Here is a 6,524-nt window from a genome sequence, read left to right as displayed (position 1 = left end):
CAACTTTTTATTAATTTTTTATTTATGTATGTAAAAGTCTACGCTTTAAATAAATTTAAAGCCTTGAAGAAATATGTAAAGAAATGATATTTTATAGAAGGATCCTCTATATATATTCCTAGAATTGCAGGGACGTGAAAGCCACATTTTATACAGAATTGTGGAAGAAGCCATACAGGGCCTTAGGTCCTGTTTGACAATTGTTTTTTAGATCAATTTTCTGTTTTTCAAAAAAAAAAATAATAATAATAAAAACGTATTTGGTAAAGAGAAAACTATTTTCTGTTTTTTATTATTTAAAATATAAAATGGGGTATTTTGAATAGCATTTTTTTAGTTATTTTCGGTTGTTTTTATTTGTATTTTGAATGTTGTTTTTAAAAAATTATTATATAAATATGTACAATAATTAAAAATAAAATATTAGATATACAAATTATTTTTAAAATATGTTTAAAAATATTAAGCATAGGTTAAAAGCATTTTAAGTCCTTAATTTTTATCCTACAAAATATTAGACAATAATTTTTAAAAATTGTTTTTTAAAATTATTATCAAGTAGGACCTTAGGGTTTGTTTGAAAATATTTTCAAAAATAATTTTCAAAATCAATTTTTAAAAATAATTTTATGATGTTTCCTAAAAAAAATGAGACCCAAACTTAAAATTTTTTCAACTTTTTTTTTTTTCAAATAATTTTTATTTGTAATGTTATATTTTCAATTATTCTTTTATGTTCATATAATTATTTTTTAAATTAGTCATTAGAAAATAAGTTAAAATAATTAAAATATATTTTAAAAATTTTAAAATAATTTTTTATTATAAAATTATCAAACATGTTTTTGAGCCTGAAAAATAATTTTATGTTATTAACACAGAAAATTGTTTTTAAAACCAGTTGCCGACAGCCTTTAGGCTTTGACCTTCAATAGCCACCGAGACCCAAGAGTCTTGAAAACAGAGTATGAAGTTCCATGTTCCACGTGGGTGCATGTGAAAGAAAGCCAAAGAGGGTACGTGGCGTGTATTTGAGGGTTTGTGCGTTGACTTTTACTTTCATTTACGTGACATTTTGGCTACATTTCAATTTAATTTGCATCTTTCCTGCATTCAACCGAAGAGACCCATTCCCATCATTATATATATATATAAAAGGTGAGATAAAATCTAGAAAATAAATAAATAAAATTTATTGTAGTTCACTGAAAGTCAAGTATATGTTGTTATCAAATTTTAAGTTTTAATTAGAATGTTTGAACTTTAAAACATAACTTTCAACCTTCATTATCATATTTGCTTGTTCTTTTAACTCTTTTCATAACTTTCATTTTTCATCTCTCAAATTACTTCATTTTCACTTGTCAAAACTTTGCTCGAGTTTCACACTATTGGAGATCGTTCTAAGCATATATAGTATTTTCTCTATCATGACTAAAAATGATTTCTTCAATTTGCATTTTTTTTCTTCCTTTAAACATGAGATTTAGCTTAAAATATATGTTAGGTCCAAAGCTAAGGTTTTAACAATAATTCAAGTTAAATTGGGTGAGTTAAGCCCTTACATTTGCATAATTTCTTCCTATGTGTGCCATTAGAGCACAATTTGTGGCTTTAATCAACTTTTCCAACTAAAAGCTTCACTACCTAGGGTGATCACAAACCCGGAGGTAGACTTACAAGAGTCTCTATCAGATTGAAAGATTGAATCAATATACTCTAGGGATACCAACTCATCACAATGATACACTAACATATAATCTTTCGTTCTCCAACGATACTTAAGTATATACTTGACTATCATTTAATACTTTAGCCCCAAATTGAACTGATATCTATGTACCATCCCTATAATAAAGAAAACATTTGGTTGAATACATAGTTGTTGAGATTGACCCTTAAAAAACAAAACATAATGTAACAAAATTAAACTTGACTATCCTTTATCTATCCTTTTATGCATGATATTGTTTTTAGTATTAAATTCATATAACTTATATTATACATGATTTGGGTGCATTAGGAGTTGTATAAAAGATACGAGTCGTGGGATTCCTTACAAGATGATACTGTTCATAATCAATTCATGAATTTGGACAAATCTAATAGAAACTATAGTACAATACTTCATAATTTGAGGGATAATTTGTTTTGACTGTCGAGATGAAGTTCCCATGGTGAGTGTACTAGTGTGTATAATTACCCATTGGACAAAATCTATGGTAAATCATGATATAAGGTTATCAAATAGTTATGATTTACTAAGATACAATATTGCATGGACTCTTAACCTTGAGAAGATATTGAGCATGTGTTAAAATCAACAAGAGGTTTTGACCTATAGGTAAGACTCTAATATGATCATAAATGCCTCATTGGGTCACTATTGATGGAGGTTAGTGGCAATAAGTATTCTCAATAAAGACACCATGATATCTCATGGAATTGAAACAACGTGCCTCCTTAGGTGATCCTAAGGACACATGATTATGAAATTTGTGACTGAAATAATTCCTTTAGCGAAATTTAACATATGTTCTTTGAAGTTAAAGTATATCAATTGATTACATAAAAAGAAGATTTATAATTGAAGGATTATATAGGCAATCTTGATGGATTGATAACACTATCCTGTTAGATTACGAATACTACTCCAATGCTTTATATATAATATAAATATATAAGTTGCAAGAACATATACACCAATCTTTTTTAAAGGATTGACCTAGTAATATGTATATCAACATGTTTCCTTTACAATAAGAGCCTCCATTTTTATATAAAATTGTGGGAGAAGCAAAAGGGGTCTTGGCTTTTACTACCTTAACCCACATTATAACCAAGAGTTTATGAAAAATGGAGTTTCAAGTTCCATGTGGGTGCATGTGAAGAAAAGCCGAAGAGAGCATATGTGTGGCTTCTATTTGAGGGGTTGTGTTAAAGTTTAGTTCATTTATTTGATTTTTTGGCAACACATTTGAATTTTCATTTTTCATGTATTCATTTATGCATATCATCTCACTTCTCAAATGGAAAAGCCACTCCCACCAAAGTCATTTATTTATTTTTATATTATACTTTGAAATAATTTAAAATATTTACAATAAAATTTTAAAAATAAAACAAAATTAAAATTATATATGGTGTTTGGAAATTATTTTAAAATTTTTTTTATTGTTGAGAGTAAAAAAACATGAAAATATGTTTGATTGCCAATCGATTATTTCTAAATTAGGTTTTCAAAAACTATTATAAAAACATTAAAGCTTGTGTTGACCGTGTGATTAAAAAATAGTTTTTTTTTTGTTTCTAAAGACAAATTTATTTTTAAAAATTTATAACACTATTAAGCCATTGTGTTCTATTTTTAAGTTCTAAAAATAAAGTGAAATAGAGAATAATTTTTAGAGAACAAGTAAAAGTTGGTTTCATCGATTTTTAAAAATAAAAGAAAAACATAGAAAAAATTTAAAAAGCGATAACAAACAAATAGAAATTGAACAGGATATCACTCTTTTTCTCCCCTCATGATCTAATACCAATACATAAGATATTTAAATATGGTATTCCTTTAAATTACACATATTTTTTTAAATTTCTTTTAACTCTAAAATCTTTAATTAAGTAAATAAATTCTAAATCAAATTATACTTAATGCATAAAATTTATTAATTTTCATAAATAATTTGAAATTAAAAAAATTAATTAGTACTAAAAATGTCATAGAACTTAATAACATGTGAAAGTTATAGACCAAAATTTATTTTAAATGACTTGGTTAACTTCTTCTTTACATATAGCATAATTCTATAATTGTTTTCAATTAACAAATAAATTACAAATTAAGCAAAACTTAATGCGTTGGATTCATTAACAAGCATATTAATTTTTAAAAATAATTTAAAACTAAAAAATGATTCGATAAATATAAGAAATTTATAGACACAAATTAGTTTAGAGTGACTATTGTTTCTCTCCTACATAAATCATTATTTTCCAATTTTTGTCAGTAGACAAATTAGCTCCAAATTAAATAAAACTTAATATAACGAGCCTAATAATTTTTAAAAATAACTTAAGACTTAAAAAATGATCCAATAAATATAAGAAATTTATGAACAAGATTTGGTTTAGAATGACTTTATTATTTCTTCTTTACATAAAATCGTTATTATTATTTTTTTTTTCACTAGGCAAGTGAACTTCAAATTAAACAAAAATTAATGAGTTGGATTCATTATCAAGTTTGGTAACTTGTAGAAATAACATAAAACTCAAAAAGTGATCCAATCAATACAAAAAGTTTATGGGCAAAAATTGGTTTGGAGTGGCTATTATCTCTCTTCTACACAGAATCATTATATTTTGATTTTTTTCACTAGGCAAAGAAACTCCAAATTAAATAAAACTTAATGGGTTGGATTTATTAATGAGTCTAGTAATTTTAAAAGTAACTTACAACTCAAATAAAGATCCAATTAATACCAAAAATTTATAGACAAAAATTGGTCTAGAATGACTACTATCTTTTTTCCACATAGAATTATTATTATTATTTTTCAGGCAAATGAACTCCAAATTAAAAAAAAACTTAATTGGTTGGATTCATTAATTAGTCTAGTAATTTTAAAAGTAACTTAAACTCAAATAAAGATTCAATTAATACCAAGAATTTAAGGATAAAAATTGGCTTCGAATGACTTTATTGTTCCTCTTTTACATAAAATCATTATTTTTCATTTGATAAATGAACTCTAAATTAAATAAGACTTAATATGTTGTATTCATTATTAAGTCTAGTAATCTTTAAAAATAATTTGAAACTCTAATAGTAAACCCATTAATACATAAATTTATGGATAAAAATTGATTTATAATGACTCTATTATTTCTTTTTGCACATAGTTATATTTTTATAAATTTTCTCACTAGAAAAATAAATTTCAAAATAAACAACATTTTGTGTTGAATTTATCAATGAGTTTAACCATTTAAAAAATAATTTAGAACTCTTTAATCAATAAAAATAATAATGAATCAAAACTAATATATTATGGGTTATGGCTTCACTATTTTTCTAATACGTATAACCATACTTTTTTTAATTTTAAGTAAGACATAATTAATAATTTAAATTCTTGAATGAACCTTTTGATTCTTAAGAATAATTTGAAATTTAAAAAATAAATCCAATTGATTGTAGATAAATCAAAATATTCTAAAATATTATATTCATAATTGAATACTGTGTACATATAACAAAAAATTTACCTCATTTGCATGTTAAAAAAGTTAAACTTTATTCACTATTCATTTTAAATAACATATTATTAATATTATTAATTTTAAATTATAATTATTTATTTTTAACAAAAAAAATTACCAAGATGTTAATATTCTTATGTTTCTAACATATATTAAAATAATATATTTTTTATAAAAATATATATAATTTATGATTTTGTTATAATATCACGATTCATGTTTTATTAAAACCTATTTATTTTTTAATATATTTGTAATTACAAAACAATTTCCATTTTTAGTTAGACTTGAATTAAATTTAATTAATATTGTATAAATTGAATTTATAATTTTTTTAAATCAAAATATAAAAATTATTTTTAAAAACAAATTAACAAGTTTTTTATTTTTTATTTTTAAAAACTGTTTTTAAAAATAATTTATTAAACACCCTTATTTTTATAAAACACTAAGGCCTTATTTGATATTTTTTTTCGAAAACAGTTAGGAAAAATAGTTTTTGAGAACAATTTTTAAAAATTGTTCTCTAATATTTTGTAGAAAATAGTTTGTTTAGGAACCTGAAATATTTTTAAATTGTTTTAAATATTTTTGAATATGCATTAAAAATAATTTTTATATCTAGTGTTTTATTTTTAATCATTTTTCATGTTTGTATAATTATTCTCTAAAGCAAAATTCATAAAAATAAGTGAAAACAATTAAAAAAAAGTTCTCTAAAAAATACTATATGTTTCCTGTTTTTAACAGTTTTTGGTTACTAAACATATTTTTTGGGTCTTTTGTTTTGAAAAATAAAAAATTGTTCTAAAAATAATGCCTAAAAAACTATTTTTTATTCTTTAACTTAAAAACAATTTTTAAAAATAGGTATAAAAAATGACCAAACAAGCCTTTATATTCTTGCAAAATATATTTTAATTATTTTTAGTTCTTTTCACTTGTTTTGTATGAATCATTTAAAAAAATATTTATACATATGAAAATTATTTTTAAAAAATATTTGGAAACATAGAAAATAGGTTGACAATATTCCAAGTTTCTAAACAGACTTTTGTTCTAAAAAATTATTAAAGAATTATTTTTGAATTTTTTTTTCAAAATGTCTCAAATAAGCCCATGTATATAGAGAGATAGATAGATAAATAGATAGATAAAAAGATATGAAAATTTGTTTTAGAATATTTAATTTTTATATAATTTGTATCATAAATTTATTTTTAATTTTGGGTATATTTTTAATAAAGATAATTTGTATG

This window comes from Vitis riparia, chromosome 8, assembly GCF_004353265.1.
Source record: "Vitis riparia cultivar Riparia Gloire de Montpellier isolate 1030 chromosome 8, EGFV_Vit.rip_1.0, whole genome shotgun sequence".
In the NCBI taxonomy this organism is placed as follows: domain Eukaryota; kingdom Viridiplantae; phylum Streptophyta; class Magnoliopsida; order Vitales; family Vitaceae; genus Vitis; species Vitis riparia.
Note: the sequence above shows the minus strand (reverse complement) of the source record.